This window comes from Microcaecilia unicolor, chromosome 13, assembly GCF_901765095.1.
Source record: "Microcaecilia unicolor chromosome 13, aMicUni1.1, whole genome shotgun sequence".
Taxonomy (NCBI): domain Eukaryota; kingdom Metazoa; phylum Chordata; class Amphibia; order Gymnophiona; family Siphonopidae; genus Microcaecilia; species Microcaecilia unicolor.
In genome coordinates, this window is record NC_044043.1 from 27,475,019 (window position 1) to 27,494,147 (window position 19,129).

At 45.9% G+C, this 19,129-nt stretch overlaps 1 protein-coding gene across 2 annotated transcripts in view; it reads left to right on the forward strand.

The window, feature by feature from the left end:
• Positions 1 to 8,018: 8,018 nt before the first annotated feature.
• The window catches only part of LOC115456483 (myeloperoxidase-like), a 131,332-nt gene continuing 120,221 nt past the window's right edge, over positions 8,019 to 19,129 (forward strand). Inside the window, exon 1 of one of the 2 annotated variants that reach the window (XM_030185593.1) lies at positions 8,019 to 8,044. The gene's annotated coding sequence lies outside the window, so the exon portion shown is untranslated. Of the gene's footprint in view, positions 8,045 to 9,023; positions 9,047 to 19,129 lie in introns of those variants that run through there. The other variant, XM_030185592.1, reaches the window with a different exon arrangement.

The window sequence follows — 19,129 nt, forward strand, 5'->3', positions numbered from 1 at the left end:
TGCCAGGACAGCAACTGGGCACCCTAGGTCAGTGCGGTGGACTTCAGAAAAAGCTCCCACATGCATAGCTCCCTTACCACGGGTGCTGAGCACCCAACCTTCCTCCCCCAAAACCCACTACCCACAAATGTGCAACACTACCATAGCTCTTAGGGGTGAAGGGGGCACCTACATGTGGGTACAGTGGGTTTTGGAGGCCTCCCATTTACCAGCACAAGTGTTACAGGTGGGGGAGGATGGGCCTGGGTCCACCTGGCTGAAGTGCACTACAGTACCCACTAAAAGTGCTCCAGGGACCTGCATACACGCAGGCCTCTAGGACTTGTTACTGCTGTATAACATTGGCCCACCAGTTGACACCTGAAGACTAATCTCTCCGAAAACGTCCTTTATTGGAATAAGCACGCTTACTCACAGTTAACTGCAGAACAGAGGTTGTGCCCCACTGGCAACGAGTCTCCCTGGTACTGAGATTAGCAGTAGGTCAGAGCTGGCAGAATGGTGTACAATGCCCTCTTTCAGCCACATTCAAGGTAAGAACTAAGTTCTCTAACGTGGCTAACACATGAAAGGGATCTAAAACTGGCTTACAAAAATGGCCACTACCTCATGGACTACCGGAAACAAAACTGGACACCCTCTGACCCAGTAGGCAGGGGGAAAAGCACCATGGGAGAAGAGCCTACCAACTACCAACATCGTGAGCATTTACCACAAGCTAATGAAATCACGGAGCCCAATACCCTTCACCCACCACAATGCAATGCTGATGTGACCCTGTAGTGCACCTGAGAGCCACATCAGAACAAGGGAAAGGCTGTGACAGGATCGACCACATTGTGCTGTCATGGAGGTGGGTACGGCATTTGAGGCTGGCATAGAGGCTGGAAAAAAAATTTTTTAAGTGGTTTTTTTTTTTTGGTGGGAGTGGGTTAGTGACCACTGGGGGAGTCTGGGGAGGTCATCCCCGATTCCCTCCAGTGGTCATCTGGACAGTTGGGGCTTATTTGTGAAAAAAAGGGTCCAAAAAAAGTGACCCAAAATCGAGGTAAAAACGCCTTTTTTTTTTATTATCAGCTAAAGACGCCCATCTCTCCTCAGCTGATAACCACGCCCCAGTTCTGCCTCCGACACGCCCCAGTCAACTTTATTCGTTTCCGCGATGGAGTGCAGTTGGAAACGCCCAAAATCGGCTTTCGATTATACTGATTTGGGCGCCTTTGCGAGAAAAACGCCCATATCCCGATTTGGGTCGAAATATAGGCGTTTTTCTCTTTCGATTATAAGCAGGATAGTCATTCCAGGATATCAGTGGGATACAAATGTAATAAATAAATAAATTAGTAATATACAGAGATTAAGAAAGGGAAGAGAGAAGGAAGGTGTTGGGCAGGATAGTATAGATGGTGAATTTTAATAACTGGATGGGTTGGTTAGGTAGTTTTGTAAGATTATGGGTTCTCTTTGTAGGCCCTATTGAAGAGATGTGTATTCAAAGATTTGCGAAAGTTAGTTATTTCGTCAATGGTTCTCAGGGCTGTAGGTAATGCATTCCACAACTGCGTGCTCATGTAAGAGAATGTGGTGGCGTGTATCAGCTTGTATTTTAGTCCTTTACAGCTGGGGAAGTGCAGATTGAGAAATTTGCGGGCTGATCTTACGGCGTTTCTGGGAGGCAGGTCCACAAGGTTAAGCATGTAGATTGGGGCGTCTGCGTGAAGGATTTTGTGTACAATCGTGCAGATCTTGAACGCAATGCGTTCCTTGAGTGGGAGCCAGTGAAGCTTCTCTCTTAGAGGTTTTGCACTTTCATATTTAGTTTTTCCAAATATGAGTCTGGCAGCGGTATTCTGGGCTGTTTGGAGTTTTTTGAGAGTCTGTTCTTTGCAGCCCCAGCGTACAGTGCGTTGCAATAGTCCAGATGACTTATTACCATTGACTGTGCCAGGGTACGGAAGATATGTCTCGGGAAGAAAGGTTTTACTCTGTTGAATTTCCACATGGAATGGAACATCTTTTTTGTCGTATTCTTCATGTGAGCATCGAGTGTGAGGTTTCGATCAATGGTAACTCCAAGAATTTTCAGATTTTGTGAGACGGGAAGAGGGATATAACAAAAGAGAGGGAACGAAGTACAAACTAAAGTCCAAACAAAAAAAACAGCACCACGGGCCTTTAAAAATGGAACACAGTTCTTTAATGAATGAGCCTTGACAAAAAGACCCGACACGGGCCGTGTTTCGGTGACTAGCACCTGCGTCAGGGGTCACAGTGATGACGTGGAAAACTTGGGGAATATCCAAATGGATACAGAAAGTGAAAGTGCCTTGGTGCTTTGTAGCTTTTACTATATGAGACGTGGGGTAAGGAATAATATATTGTAGAGGAATATATTCGAGTTATTCCCCAAGTTTTCCACGTCATCACTGTGACCCCTGACGCAGGTGCTAGTCACCGAAACACGGCCCGTGTCGGGTCTTTTTGTCAAGGCTCATTCATTAAAGAACTGTGTTCCATTTTTAAAGGCCCGTGGTGCTGTTTTTTTTGTGTGAGACGGGAAGAGAACAGTATGGTGTGGTTATGGTGGAGTAGCTGGTTGTGTTGTGTTGTGAGGTGAGTACTAGACGTGTTTTTTCTGCGTTGAGTTTCAGTTGGAATGCGTCCGCCCAGGAGTGCATGATTTGGAGGCTTTGGTTGATCTCATTGGTGATTTCGTTTAGATCACGTTTGAACGAGATGAACGGGATGTAAATCGTGACATCGTCTGCGTATATGTAGGGGTTGAGGTTTTGATTGGCTAGAAGTTTGGCTAGAGGTATCATCATTAGGTTAAAGAGAGTTGGTGAGAGGGGGGATCCTTGGGGAACTCCACATTCCGGTGTCCATGGGGGTGTTATATCCGCGTTTGTTGTTACTTGGTATGATCTTGTGGTCAGGAATCTTTTGAGCCATTTGAGTACTGTAACTCCTACTCCGAAGTATTCTAGTATATGTAATAGTATTCCATGATTATTAACCATGTCGAAGGCGCTGGACATGTCAACTTGTAGGAGGAGTATGTTGTTACCAGTTGCAATTGCTGGTTTGAATGAGTTCATTGCGGACACTAGTACTGTTTCGGTGCTGTGATTTGACCGAAATCCTGATTGAGACTCATGCAGAATTGAGTGTTTATTTAGGTATTCAGTGAGTTGTTTTAGCTCTCCCTCTGTGCCAGACATCCATAAATGCCTCTTTCAGTGCATATGATATCACCTGCAGTGCATCATGGAAGTTTGAGGCTTTTGGGGGAGCTACAATGAATGGCTTTCTGCTTCCATATTGTTTCTGCTTAAATGTTTAGCTGCTGCTGCTGTTAAAAAGGGCTTTCTATGTGTTTTCCTACTTGAACGGTGTCCCTAATGGTTATGTGCTACAAAATCTCCTTCCTATACTCACATGAAAAGTTTAACAACAACACAGAAGTAGTTGAATTGTAAAGAAATAAATGTATTTAAATTGAAGATTGGGATTGAATTGCTGGCAACTGCATGTATCCCATTTCTGGGTCTGTTCAGAGAGTTGTTCCAGGCCTCAGAGTCTATAGTCTGTTTGTCCTGTGTCTGCTGCGTATTTTTGGTAGCTTTCTGAGATGGGTGTTCACTGATGAAGGGATAAATTTAATGTTGCTGTCATTTCTCCCTGTTGAAATTTTGGATAAATTGGACAAAAAAAAGTCTTTTCATTAGCTCTTGTCTTTCCACTAGTTCAGCTTGCATTCAGGTACAGTAAGTATTCCCTTATACTCAGAGGTTAAATGACTAGTCTAAGGTCACAAGCAGGCTTATTTTCAAAAGAAAAGGATGCCCATCTTTCGACACAAATAGCAGGATGGGCGTCCTTCTCACAGGGTCGCCCAAATCGGCATAATGGAAAGCTGATTTTGGGCATCCCCAACTGCTTTCCGTCGCAGGGACAACCAAAGTTCCCGGGGGCATGTTGGAGGTGTAGCGAAGGCGGGACTTGGGCATGCCTAACACATGGGCGTCCTCGACCCATAATGGAAAAAAAAGGGCGTCCCTCACGAACACTTGGACGACTTTACCTGGTCCTGTTTTTCTTTCAACCAAGCTACAAAAAGGTGCCCGAACTGACCAGATGACCACCGGAGGGAATCAGGGATGACCTCCCCTTACTCCCCCAGTGGTCCCTAACCCCCTCCCACCCTCAAAAAAACTTTTAAAAATATTTTTTGCCAGCCTCAAGTATCATACCCAGCTCCATGACAGCAGTATGCAGGTCTGGAGCAGTTTTAGTGGGTACTGCAGTGCACTTCAGGCAGGCGGACCCAGGCCCATCCCTCCCTACCTGTTACACTTGTGGTGGTAAATGTGAGCCCTTCAAAACTCACCACAAACCCACTGTACCCACATGTAGGTGCCACCCTTCATCCATAAGGGCTATGGTAGTGGTGTACAGTTGTGGGGAGTGGGTTTTGGGAGGGCTCAGCACACAAGGTAAGGGAGCTATGTAGCTGGGAGCTTTTTCTGAAGTCCACTGCAGTGCCCCCTAGGGTGCCTGGTTGGTGTCCTGGCATGTGAGGGGGACCAGTGCACTACGAATGCTGGCTCCTCCCATGACCAAAGGGCTTGCATTTGGTCGTTTCTGAGATGGGCATCCTTAGTTTCCATTATCGCCGAAAATCAGAAATGACCAAGTCTAAGGACGACCATCTCTAGGGACGAGCTAAATGTCAAGATTTGGGCGTCCCCGACCGTATTATCGAAATGAAAGATGGACGCCCATCTTGTTTTGGTAATATGGGTTTCCCCACCCCTTCACCAAGACATCCTCAGGAAAACTTGGGCGCCCCTTTCGATTATGCCCCTCAAGGAGAGTCAGTGGGATTTGGTTACTGCTGCTCTAACCACTTTAAGAGAAAGGGTCCTAAGGAGGCAATGGAGAGAAGAGGAACTGGTTGTGGCCCATCCCAGTATGGGAGTGCCACCTGATGCCCTTCAGCCCACTAATCATATAAAGGTACAATCACCAGTCCAGTTCATAAGAGGGTAACCAGAGGATAACAGGTGAGTCTGAGGGCTTTGGACTAGAAGGAAAGGGTTTGGGCTAGGCTGATGATTTATCTGACTGAAGGAAGGCATAAATAAGACTGCTAAGGGGTGAGACTAATTATGAAGCTGCCCTGGGATGTAGCACAGTGAGATGAAAAGCAGACTGAGATTTCACAGTGTGAGATTATGAAGAAGCAGTTAAGGCAGACTGCAGTGTGAATTAGGATTCAGGATTATATTTGAGAGCAAAGAGGGTATTTTCTGAAAATGTCTGGGTTTTACTAGAGGGACTGTTTAGCTGAACATTAGTAATGTGGCCTCAGAACTGCAAACTGACTTGTCTGCTAATGACAGACTGTGATGCAGAATTTTTCGTTCTGTTATAAAGCAGGAACTAATGTGACATTAAAGTTTTTGCAATGTGCAATATGGGTTCTTGTGGTATTAGGTTGTGTGATGAATGATTCCAGCTGCTGCTGTGCTGTAGGTTGTGTGGTGTGATGTGTGATGCAGAACTTGTTACACTATACATTTGGGGTGGCCAACTCCACTCTTCCAGTGTTTATATTTATTTATTGCTATACTGCCTTTCATGAGAAAATTAACTGCTTACAAAATAAAACCAGGAAAAAGAAATGGGGAGCTACAAATAATTGATAGAACAGCTAAGGAAAAGAGGTGCAAGGAGGTCTGTCCAGAACACCCTTCCCTTCATGCCTGCCAGACAAGGTCCCTAGATCATAAGTTGCCAAATGCCTCAAAGAAGAAATAAGCCTTGAGACAAACCTTAGACTTCTCAGGGTTGGTTTGGAATGAAGTGAAAGAGACACTGGGTGTATGATACATGAACTCTAGTGGTGCTATAAGCTATGTGTTGTATGGTGCTGGGCTCTAATGTTATTATAAGCTATATGATACAGGGACTCTAGTGATGTTCTAAGTTTTGTGTTGTAGTGATGTTATAAGCAGCTGTATATGTTGTATGATAAAGGGGCTGTAGTGATGCTGTAACTTCTGTACTGTATGAGGCAGGTCCCTGCTTTCCTACAGCAGGTTTGTCAAGATTTTGTGGCATGAATTTGGCAGTTCTGTAGCACATTTACATACATTTTCACATTAAGTTATGCAGTCTTAGAAAATTATTTAAAATGATGGGGGTCGATAGCCGGTGGTGCGCAGCATTTTGCTGACCATGGCCAGTGTTATGCCTGGAAATTCAGTGCCGGGCCATGATGGTCTAGTGGGTCTTCAGGGTAAGAGTGATCCCCAGTTGCTCTTGCCACTGTGGGTTCTACAGCCAAAATGGCTGCTGGGACGTCCTGTGGGACATTTTGAGATTGGAGATTACTCCTGCATATGCTGCTTCTAATCCCAGAACTGTCAGGGGCAAGAGCAACTGGGGATCTTTCTTGCCCTGAAAACCCACTAGACCATCAGGAGGTTTAAAGGCGGGCCATCGGATGGTGGATGGGTGCCAGGCGGAGAGTGATCGTGGTTTAAAGGTGTAGCCTCTGGGAGGTCCTTCAGGTGTTGTGTGGTGGGAGGGAAGAGAGGGTGCAGAGAGTGATTGCAGGGGGTAGGTGTGGGCTACGGCAGCGATAAGAGTGATTGCGGGGTGTGGGGGCTGCTGAGAGTGATTGTGAGGCAGAGGGTGTTTCATTATCAGCCAAAACTGAAATGCAAATTTTGGTTGCTGGTTCGCTTTCTGTCAAAACCGAGAATCCCGGTTTTGGTCAGCCTCTAAAGTGCCAACTCCGCCCCAGAGCACCCCCAAAATAGCCAGTTTTGTTTTAGGCACTAACTGATCATTTTCAGCAGCACTAGCCTTGAACAAGTGATTTAACCAGCCAGAAGCCAGATTTTGGTGGGGTTTGAAGAGGAAAAGGTAGTGGTAGCTTTTCTGTTCAGTGGTAAAGTTTTAGTGATATTTTTCATATAATATTTGAAAGGAAGGCAACAATATCCTTGTGACTAGCTGTAGAATTTCTTGAAGAAGTAGGTTTTCATTTCTTTCCTGAATTGGAGGAGATTTGTGATGCTTCTTATGGTTTTTGGTATCGAGTTCCACCATTTGGAACCCTGGTAGCTAAATTCTGCTGTGCAGATAGTTTTGTAGATGGTGTTTGTGGGTAAATGTAGGAGTAGGTAGTTTCTGTTTACTGGGCTTGCATTTCTTGAAGATAGTTCAGTCAGGCTGAGCATATATCCGGGTGCCATTCCAAATAGTACTTGAAGATTAGGGTGCTCGCTTTGAAAAATATTCTTGCCTTGACTGGTAACCAATGTAGTGTTTCAAGCAGTGGGGCTGCTTTTCTAGGGAAAGGGATATAATGAGGAGTGGCCTAGTGGTTAGAGCACCAGTCTTGACATCCAGAGGTGGCCAGTTCAAATCCCACAGCTGCTTCATGTGATCTTGGGCAAGTCACTTAACCGTCCATTGCCTCAGGTACAAATTAGACTGTGAGCCCTTCAGGAACAGAGAACTATCCTGTAACTCACCTTGAGCCAGGGGCGTAGCCATGGGCGGGCCTGGATAGGCCCAGCCACCTTGCCTCCAAGCCCGCCCAGCCAACATCCGCCCCGCCCCGGGTGTCAGCAGGTGTGGGGGGGGTGCTCCGCGGTGCCACAGTCACCACCTGCCTACCAGCTCCATCAACGAGCAGACGACCCTCTTCTGCCACCCCCGGCATCCAGCCTTTAAAAAAAACCCGGGTGAAACGCCTCGCGTCTGCTTTGCTGTGCTGTGCTGTAAAGCAAGCAGCAAATCGCTTTGTCGCATCGGCCCTTCAATCGCTGTGTCCCGCCCTCGCGGAAATAGGAAGTTACATCAGAGGGCGGAACACAGTGATTGAAGGGCCGATGTGACGAAGCGATTTGCTGCTTGCTTTACAGCAGAGCAGACGCAAGGCATTTCACCAGGGTTTTTTTTTAAGGCTGGATGCTGGGGGGTGGCAGAAGAGGGTCGTCTGCTCGTCAATGGAGCTGGTAGGCAGGTGAGGACTGGGTCGGGCAGGGGGGCTCAGATGGGAGAAGGGGATGGGGTCTGGGTGGGGTTGGGGCTCTGATGGGAGAAGGGGACTGGGTTTGGGAGGGGAGGGACATGGGAGAAGGGGACTGGGTTGGGATGGGGGGGCTCAGATGGGAGAAGGGGACTGGGTCGGGGAGGGGAGGGACTCAGATGGGAGAAGGGGACTGGGTTGGGGTGGGGGGGCTCAGATGGGAGAAGGGGTCTGAGAGGGAAGGGGAGGGACTCAGGTGGGTGAAGGGGACTGGGGTGGGGAGGGGCTCAGATGGGAGAAGGGGACTGGGTCAGGGTGGGGGGGCTCAGATGGGAGAAGGGGATGGGTGGGGTGGGGAGGGGCTCAGATGGGAGAAGGAGACGGTCTGGGGTCTGAGAAGGGGGCAGGTGGGAGAATGGGTCTGGGGTTGAAAAGGGGGACCCTAATGCAAGGCATGTGGATGAAGGGAACTTGGAACTGAAAAGGACGGTAGGTGGGATAAGGGGGCTAGTACTGGAACTGGGGGCTGAAAAGGGGCAGGGACTGAAACTGTGTGGACTGGGGACTGAAAAGGGGACAGGGAGAAGTGGCTGGGGGCTGACGCTCCGGACTGGTGGGAGAAAAGAGCTGGGGATGAAACTGGAGACTGGTGGGATAGTGGAGCTGAAAAGGAGGAGCAGGTGGGAGATGTGGGCTGGGGCTGGAACTGGGGCTGAAAAGAAGGGGCAGCGAGAGGGAGGGCAGACCCTGGATGGATGGGGGAGGTAGGGCAAATGGTGGATTGAAGGGGCAGAGAGAAAGGGCAGACAGTGGATGGAAGGGAGAGAGAGGGCAGATGTGGATGGAATGAGCAGGGAGAGAGAGGGCAGACATTGGATGGAGGGGACAGCAGAGAGGGCAGACACTGGATGGCAGAGAGAGAGCGAAGACAGATGCTGGATGGAAGGAAGACAGTGAAAAGAAGATGAGGAAAGCAGAAACCAGAGACAACAAACTGTAAATAAAATATATATTTGTATTTTTTTGCTTTAGGATAAAGTAGTATTGTAGATGTGTTAATAAATGTTTATAAATAGAACATGTAACTAAGGTAATCTTTTTATTGGACTAATTTTAATACATTTTGACTAACTTTCGGAGAGCAAAACCCCCTTCCTCAGGTCAGGATAGGATACTGTAACAGCACTATACTGTATTGACCTGAGGACGGAGGTTTTGGCCTCTGAAAGCTAAATGTATTAGCCCAATAAAATGGTATTATTTTATTTTCTATATTTGTTTTATTTCTATTTGTTAATTTGTAAAGTGGTGATTGGTATTTGTTAGTTTTCTTTTCAAATTTACATCTGCTGTCTTTATATTTTGCACAGTACTAGGGGACATTTTCTGTTTCTGTGGTGTTGCATTGTATGCAGAGTCTGGCATCTTGGGGGTTCAGTTTAATTTTTGTCTAAATAGAAAGTTTATGATTACTTATTCTATAGTGGATTAGGGTGTATCTGTGTTTGTGAAAAAGACATGGCTTTCAGTTGGCATTGACTGTGCAGGATTGATGATCTGTACTATTCTGTCTGGTTTTGTTTTACAATAGGTGAATTGATGTTCTAGTGCTCACTGTAGTGTTTAAGATGCTTTCCTTTTCCTTGTGTGACTTGTAGAAATTACTGCTTATGGTATGCTAGTATTGCTCTATAGGTCCTGAGTGTTTTGTATTCTCAGTATGCCTAGTACTGGATTTTGGAGGGGGTATTATAAAATGGCCAGCCCCACGTGTCAACTATCCTAGGTACGCCACTGCTTTGATTGCTGTCGCTGCCTTTTCTCCCGTGGCTGCTGCCAAACTATGGGGGAGGGGGAAGGGCAGGGTTGTTGCTGGGCTACAGTTCCAGGCTGGAGATTTTGGGACAGTCCTGCATTTCTGACCACCCCATTGTTATGGGACTTGCAGCACTGATTTCCATGGGCAGAATCAGGCACTGCAAATCCCACACTGATTTGGGTTATAAAGTTTAAATCAGGACTGCACAAAATCTCAAGCCTGGAACTGGGTAATTTGCCATCTCTGTGATTTCTAATTTTTTGTGTTTTATTCTGCAATTTGTAAGGGGTGGTCTGTGTTCTGCATGTGACCGACGTAAAAGATTCTGTGTGCATGTAGTTCGTGTGGGGATCTATATGAGTCTGACTTCTCTGGCTTTTTAAATGGGAATGTCAGTTTCAGAATTTACCTGTTTTATGAATACAGCTTAATCAGGCATTTGCATTTGTTACAAAGCAAAGTTTGAAGGATATGTGCCATTGACATGTTTGCCTTATAGCAGTCATATTTGGTCAAGTTTAAGATATGGGATAAAATCACTATATTTAAAAATGTTGGTGTTTCATGAACCAGGTATGCAGTTTGTGTTAATGCAGGAGAGCTGTCGGCACATAACCACTTACCTCTATTCAGGAAATCTAGACTGCCCCAATTTGACATTTCGTCCTTTAGATTGTAAGCTCCTTTGACATTTCGTCCTTTAGATTGTAAGCTCCTTTGACATTTCGTCCTTTAGATTGTAAGCTCCTTTGAGCAGGGACTGTCCTTCTTTGTTAAACTGTCCAGCGCTGCGTAACCCTAGTAGCGCTCTAGAAATGTCAAGTAGTAGTAGTAGTAGACTGTTAGAAATCCATCATCAAGTGCAGTCTAAGGCATTATTAAGGAGTATCCCAAGAAACACTACTCACACCTAGTTCCCACCCATATTAGCTCTGGGCCCACCCAAAATGTCAGGTCTGGCTACGCCACTGCCTTGAGCTACTACTGAAAAGGTGTGAGCAAAATCTAAATAAATAAATAAAATAAAATAATGAGTAGTGCTAAAAAGGGAGGAAGGGGGATAGTGAATAAAGGATGGAAGAAGGGATGTGAATCAGGATAGGTAGTGGGATGGAAGACAGGATTTGAGTGTAAGGGAGGATAGGAAGAGCAAAAGGAGTAGAAGAAAGGGAAGGGAAAGATTTTGGATTGAGTTCATGCTCTTTTCAGTAGTAGCTCAAGATAATTTGCATTCAGGTACAATAGGTATTTCCCTGTCCCCAGAGGAGAGGAAGGATTATAGAGGGATAGTGGAAAGAGGGGATCAGGAGAGAGATGAATGAGCACCCCCTACTCTCACTCAAATTCCAGAGCCTCTCTCTCTCTCTCTCTCTCTCTCTCTCTCTCTCTCTCTTCCTGCCACTTCCAATCCCCTCTCTCATTCCACAGCACCTCTGATCCCCACACATCCCCCTTTCCAGTGCTGAGCCCTTCTTTTCCTGTCCCCTTCCTTGGATCCCCTCAGTCACTCTATCCACCCTGCTTCACCTCCTCTGATCCTCCCAATCTTCCGCAGCCCTTTGGATTCCATCACTCTTTCTGTGTAGTCCCTCTTTAATCCTCTTCCTCACTCTCCTCTCTCTCTTCACACAGTCCATGGCCCCTTCAATCCACCCACCCCACACCTCACTCTTCTCCAGGCACTTCCTCCTTCCCATCATGTACATTCCCTGAAATTACTTTTTCCCCCCTCACATTCCCTCACTTTATAATATTCTCTCTCACCCACTCCAGACATCCTCTACAATCCCCCTGCGCCATCCCCACCCTCATAGTCCCCTGCCTCTGGCGACATCATGACCCTCTTCCCGCTGGTATCACTGGTCCTCCCTCCCCAGTTTGGACTTGAACAGTGGTAGTACAATGCATCGGATTGCATCATCCTCCTCTCCTCCCTGATACATGAGTATTACACACTGTACATATTTACAGAGCAGGGTTGCAAGTTGTACATATGTACAAATTACAACTTTCAGGCTCTGGAAAGGAATGCAGGAGAGTGTGGCCTAAATGTTATACTGACACTGCCCTTCTTCTCCAAGTCCCAAACCATGGGTGGAAAGGATCATAGTAAGGGAAAGAGTGGAGAGAGAGAAAAGCTGCCCAGTGCCTGCTGCATTTGTGGCCTATGCTGTGGGGATTCCAGGAGAACTCCCTGAGCCCATACGCCAAGCCCCCTCCCTGCCCATCTTCAAATCCTTGCTCAAAGCCCACCTCTTCAATGTCGCCTTCGGCACCTAACCATTATACTTCTATTCAGGAAATCTAGACTGCCCCAATTTGATTGACTGCACTTTTTGTCCTTTAGATTGTAAGCTCCTTTGAGCAGGGACTGTCCTCTGTGTTAACATAGTAACATAGTAGATGACGGCAGAAAAAGACCTTACACGGTCCATCCAGTCTGCCCAAGATAAACTCATATGTGTATACCTTACCTTGATTTGTACCTGTCTTTTTCAGGGCACAGACCGTATAAGTCTGCCCAGCAGTATTCCCCGCCTCCCAACCACCAGTCCCGTCTCCCATCACCAGCTCTGGCACAGACCGTATAAGTCTGCCCAGCAGTATTCCCCGCCTCCCAACCACCAGTCCCGTCTCCCATCATGTATATATATGGCCGCCCTTGCTCTCAGTAAAATACAGGTCAATGGCTCAGGCTAAAGAGCTAGGCCTCTGCAAGCAAATGGCTCATAATAAGAGCTAGGCTTCTTAAAATCAGAATAATCTCTGATACAAAAGAGAGCTAGCTTGTAAAAATCAGAGGTCACCTTTGACACAGTTACATTTCACTGTGGCAAGTGCTGAACTGGCAAGGGTGGGGGAATCTACTGTATAAACAATCCTGAGATTGGCACCTGCAAGACGTCATAAGCAAGAGTTGCTATGGTTACATAGAGATAGTGCTGGGTCAGCTGCACCCCAGGTGAGAACATCCAAAGGGGGGGCTACAGGAAGGTTTGGGAATATGTGAAGTCATTCTGATCAACTGATAAGGACTAGGAGCCCTGTTGAGACAGCTGGGGTCCATTGAAATGAATAGGGCCAAAATTGTATATAAGCAGCAGTTTGAGGAGTATTAGTTCAGACAAGACGAGACGAGAAGAAGAAGGAGATGAGAGGAGAAGACGAACAGAGAAGGGAGACTCCAGAAGGCTAGAGAGAGAGGACGTGCCATGATATGCGGTTCCATTATGTGAATGCTTAACCTACCTGTATTACCATTGGTAAGATTGTAATAAACTATCTTATTATATCTACTACATACTGGGTTCCTTTCAAATTACAAGAGTCCATACTGCCTGACGGTGTAAGCCTGTCATGAGCAGATTCAAGGTTGGGAAAGCTAGATATTTGGAGGGCATATGTAACTTTGCCCAGAGAGAGATGAGACGGGCCACTGCTTCCGCTGCTGGATTAGCAAAGGCAGATTCAGAGAAAATAAACATATTGGTAGCCAGAGGATGGTTACTCCCTCTTGGGCTTCGAATCTGCCTTTGTAAATTTATTTAAAATTGCCCGAAGAGCTGTAAGTTCTAAACCCTTTTTCTCACATTTTTTAATATCCTTATCCAGGCTCCCGAAACTGCCATTTCTTTCTGTAGCTTTTAAAAGTTTTCCCTAACAAGTGCTGTAGTTCGCTATCTCAAGGACATGAGAATCTGGGAAGCTTGCCCACTTTAGCTGCCTTATCAGTCCAGCACTGCTTCGGCAGAGGAGGCTCTACAGTTCACTTTTAAAAGCTCAGAAAGTGATTTTTTTTTTCCCCCTTTTCCGTTCGTTTTTTGTCCCTGTTCTATGCTGAAGTGGTACAAGTTAAACAGTCATTTACACAGGTATTCTTTTTAACCTCTCGCTGTCTATCCTCTGTCAACTGTATTGCTCCTAAATCCATCTAACTAACTCCCTCTCTTATCTTTTTCATATCTTTCAACTCCGGTTTCATCTCTCGAAACTGGTACAACTTTTTTTTTCAACATATTCTCGACGGTGGACTTATGCAAGGGTCCTTCCCTTAACGCCGATGAGATTTATGATTCCCTATCTCTAGATTTTCAGTCTGCCTCCTTCGGCAGCACTTTCTGATAAACAAACAGCCTTCCCCTGGCTGCGGTCCCAAATTACCACCTTTAGCTGGGTTAATTTTTTTTAGTTAGCCAGTTTCCAATTACTGGAGACTGACCCCACCCTTTGTGCAGGTTCCGGACTTCTTACAGTCTGTGGGTTGCTGCGCTTTCCCCAGTACTAATAAAGGGAGTAAGAAGCACCTTCTAACCTCTACCAAGGTACTTTTGAAGGTTTTGGGCTTTGTGCAGGACAATTTTTTGAGACTGGCCATTGCACAGTACATTTTCTTTGTCTTGTTTCTGGGCAAGTGGCCAACCATACATTGTTTACCGATTCAGCCCTGCCTGTGCTGTCTAAAGACACTCACTGAAGCAGGATAGACACGCTGATTTCAAACACACTTTTTACTGTCCTTGTGCACAGCTGTGGGTTTCTCTTAGGGTCCCTCTTTAAATCTGCCACCTTTAAATCTGGGCATCTTTAATATTGGGCACCGATATTACTTTGTTTTCAGGGTTTCTTGTTTCTGGGAAGGCTGCCAATCCTAGCTTGCTTACCAATTCAGTCCTGCTGAAGCAGCATAGCCACGCTGATTTTAAAAGTAGTTTTATCCTTACTGTCCCAGCCTGTTGTGAATATATAGAATTGATTGTCTAGGTGCCTCTATATGGGGTACTTTCCAAATTGTTCCCCAGATTAATTTTTTATTGTGAATACCAACAAGTGTTTTTTTTTAGGGTTGCCCTCATTCAGGTACTATAATTTTAGCTGACCATTACGTTTTTTTTAAAAATAGGTTTATTTTATGTTCACCGGTCTATAGTTGGCCGAGAGGTTTTATATTGGTCAAGGTGACCAAGAGTTCCAGTTTAATACTGAGGGATATTTTTGTATTCCAGTCTAAATTGACTGAGGGTTATTCCAGTTCTAGGTGTGGAACTGAGGGTTCTTCTTTTCCCCGGTCTACCGTGACCGAGAGTTTGTCCAGTCCACAGAGACTGAGGGTCCAGTCCAGTGACACTGAGGGTCCAGTTCAGAGTAACTGAGGGTTTGCTTCTTTTCCCCGGTCTAGCGTGACCGAGAGTTTGTCCAGTTCAGAGTAACTGAGGGTTTGTTTGTTTTTTTGTCCAATCTCCTGACAGAGGTTGAGGGTTTTTTTCCTTCCGGTTCCTGGTGAACCGCGGTTTTTTTTGTAATACAGGTAACCTTTAGCCACCCTGTCTTAAGTGTCTTGTAATGGATCCTGAGTGTACTCTCAATAAGTGAACGCACTAATTGATGGGCCAGGTTTAGACCGCGGGGTTTTGCTAAGTACCTTGACTATTACAAACACATATTGAGAATTTTTTTGTTTGCGTGCACATTGCAATTTTCTTTTTGTTTTTGACCGGTTCAGCTATAATTGTACCTTTATGAAATTGCCCTAGGCAACCTTTTCTTTTTACTTAGACTTATTCACAGGATTCCTTCCCTTTTGTGAAGTATCCCTGCACACTGGAAAGTTCTGAAGACAGGTAAGTATAAAATTCACTTCATTTTTGTTAGAATCAATTTCTAATGAAGATTTAGTCAGTCTATTAAACCCCTTTCACACTGTAATAAAGTTAAGCATATAATTACACAACACCAGTTGTACCACCCTTTGTGCCATATACTTTTCTGACTATGACCAAGCCCAAGCCCTTAGACACAATTCTAAAGTTCTTCCAGAATGAAAAAAAGGCTCTCACCCGTATCTGTAAGAAATGGTTCAAAGTTTGGAATGCCAAGGATAAGACCCTTGATTGGCCCGTGTCCAGCTTTTTTGAACCTGCCAAATTACGTGGTTTAATTACTTACAACTCCCATAAAAAAGTGAAGTCCAGAGATAAAAATCTCAATGCCATAGACAAATTTATTCTTATTGGGGAGCAAGAAGGTAATTCTAATCCTCTGCTCAACACCCAAAGCCCAGCACATCCACCTTTGGATGACACTGCATCCATGGCTGTACCTTCATATGAGGGGACTCCTCCTCCATATGAGCCAGGTCTTTCCAACAAACTTTTAAATTGTGGCATTGCCGTTGGATATACGCCCATACCACCCCACCTTCTGAATCCCACACCTCCACTTCCCCCCACCCATCCCATCACTCTGAACAAGCCCACATCTGTACAGATCTCCGGTACGGTAGATCTGTCACCTGTCCCTGTTCCTTCCGGTCCAGGACCCATGATTCCAGGTGCTGTTGCCCCTGCCATCCCCCAGCCCACTGATCCAGGTGCTGCCATCCCTGCCATTCCTCCAACCATTGTTCCAGGTGCCGCCACCACAGTTGCAGGTGCTGCTATCCCTATTATCCTTCAACCTGTCATCTTAGGTGCTGTTATACCTGTTCCTCCTCCCGTTCTTCCTCAACCTGTACCCCTGCCAAGGGTCCCTACTACTGCAATCCCTTCTAGCTCTGAACCAGAATCCCGGCTCCAGACCCCCCCCTTCAGTTCCGAGATCTGTCACCTTTAAACAACCCTCTAAAACAGTAAAATTTAAACAGCCATCTAAACCAGTGAACCCCTTGTCACTCCCTATCACTTCGGGCAATGCTAATCTAGGTCAGTTACAAATTAACTCTGTGTCTACCCTTGACAAAATAGACAAAGCTCCCAATGTCTTGCGACAACCAGAAGTTGCCAGCCTAGATTGTGGCGAGCATATTAGGTGTGGGCGCTGTCATAGGTTGGGCCATTTTTCTGCCATATGTCGATAGTCTTTTCATAAGCATGCCCGGCATAATAATCCCCCTGTCCGGCAATCATTCCCTTTGTGGAACCCGGACCAAAGCCATTCTCAATAACTAGGCGTGGACCGTACCTGAGCAAATTATTTGGACCCTATAATCACTTTGCTCAACTGTACTATTGTGAAGAACAATGCTTAAACTATTAGATTAAAAATTAGAAGTTATCCTGAGTGTGTTTGGTAATATTCTAGTTTTAGTAGTCCTACTGTCTCTTCTGACTTAATTCTAAATAGTGGTTACTTCCTACACTGTCTTGAATTACTGTATTATCCACATTTGTTTTTTTACCATACCTTGTGCTAACATGCCATGGTTTAATGCCGTTACTTTATCTGATATTTACTTAGGAATAAAATGGTCCCAGTTCATTAGGCTTTTTAACTCCAGAATCCCCTGTAATAGATTTGTTTTTAGCTAACTTTTTAAATATATTGTGCAACTCATTCTTAGAGAAAAAAACAAAACAGAATGGTCTTGTGTCCATCTGGTTTGAGCCCGAGTTACTCAGACCTACAAATGCAATCTTCTGTGCTTCATGCTTAAAGCTGCATCTCTGCTTTTCTCTGTGTAAACGTTCACACTGGGAAAGCCTGACAGTTTCATTTTTCTGTACTTCAAGGTTATGCTGAGTACTCTCCCCCCCTCCCCTCCCCTGGCAGAAAGGTGCCGCTATTTCTAAAACTTCTGTGTAACAGGATAAACTCTTTATTTCTTACTTTTGGGTTTTCTTTTTCTCACACCCTGCTTGTAGCATGATAATGATTTAGTTATTGTCTGATTAAGACAGAATTCTACGGCGCTTCCCCCTAAAGCCACCGGAAACCCCTAACCTGTTTCTTTAAACATTCACTATGAACTCCCGCAAACTAGTGGTTTACAGATAGAGTTAGCTATTCTGTTACACTTAGATTTTTTCCTTACCTTATTATTCACAGACTGGAAACAAAAAGGGAAAAAGAAAAAATGTGATCCTCTGTTTATTTTTTCCTTTATTACACACATCTGAATAATGAAGTCTCACTGTTCACTGCCTTCTGACTAACTTTCTTTTGATTAACAGCTGTATTTTCTTCTGCTACTTGTCTATAATACTTGTCTGTAGCACTGAACAGTTTTCTTTAAACTTCTAAAGATAAGCAATGCCGCTGACAAGATAAAACTCATTATTTCTCACTTTTGATTTTTAATAAATTCCCACCGTTTACTGCTTTCTGTTCAACTCACTTTTGATTTATATTTGTATTTTCTGCTACCGGAGAACTTTAAAGGAAATTCTTTCCCTTCCATTTTCTCTCCGACGTCACTGTGTGTGTAAAGATTTATGAATTGTCTTTCTGTTCGCAAGCGCAGATTCGTCTGCCTACAAATTAACTATTTTCTGTTTCACAGCTGCTGAATTACAGGACAGAGGAATATTTTAAAATGCACTGCACTTTTTCATGTCCAAATTCTAGATTCTTCTATGCTTGATCTATATTATAAAGATCACTCATCCAATACCCTAATAACAGCAATTTAGCTGATGACCTGGCACGCCAGGTAACAGCAGGTCAGGTGTCCTTTGGTCCTGATCTCACCCTGCCACTGCGCACCCCGGATGCATTAACCCCACCCCATACTCCACCTCTACCCCCTCCTTCCTATCCCCCATCAGCCCCCCTTCCCCCTCAGCCCTCCCTTTCTCTTCCCCCTCAGCCCTCCCTTTCTCTCTCTCTACAGCCCCCCTCTTCCCCCTCAGCCCTCCCTTCCTCTCCCTCCATAGCCCCCCTCTTCCCCCTCAGCCCTCCCTTTCTCTCCCTCCATAGCCCCCCTCTTCCCCCTCAGCCCTCCCTTTCTCTCCCTCCATAGCCCCCCCTCTTCCCCCTCAGCCCTCCCTTCCTCTCCCTCCATAGCCCCCCTCTTCCCCCACTGCCCTCCCTCTCCCTCCTCTACCCCTCCTCTATCCCCCCTAGCCCTCCCTTCCTGTCCCTCCTCTACCCCTCCCCTATCCCCCACAGCCCTCCCTTCCTCTTACTCCCCTACCCCTCCCCTATCCCCCACAGCCCTCCCTCTCACTCCCCTCCCCCTCCCCTATCCCCCGCAGCCCTCCCTTTCTCTCCCTCCTCTACCCCTCCCCTATCCCCCGCAGCCCTCCCTTTCTCTCCCTCCTCTACCCCTCTCCTATCCCCCGCAGCCCTCCCTTCCTCTCACTCCTCTACCCCTCCCAGTCTGCCCAAGATAAACTCATATGTGTATACCTTACCTTGATTTGTACCTGTCTTTTTCAGGGCACAGACCGTATAAGTCTGCCCAGCAGTATTCCCCGCCTCCCAACCACCAGTCCCGTCTCCCATCACCGGCTCTGGCACAGACTGTATAAGTCTGCCCAGCAGTA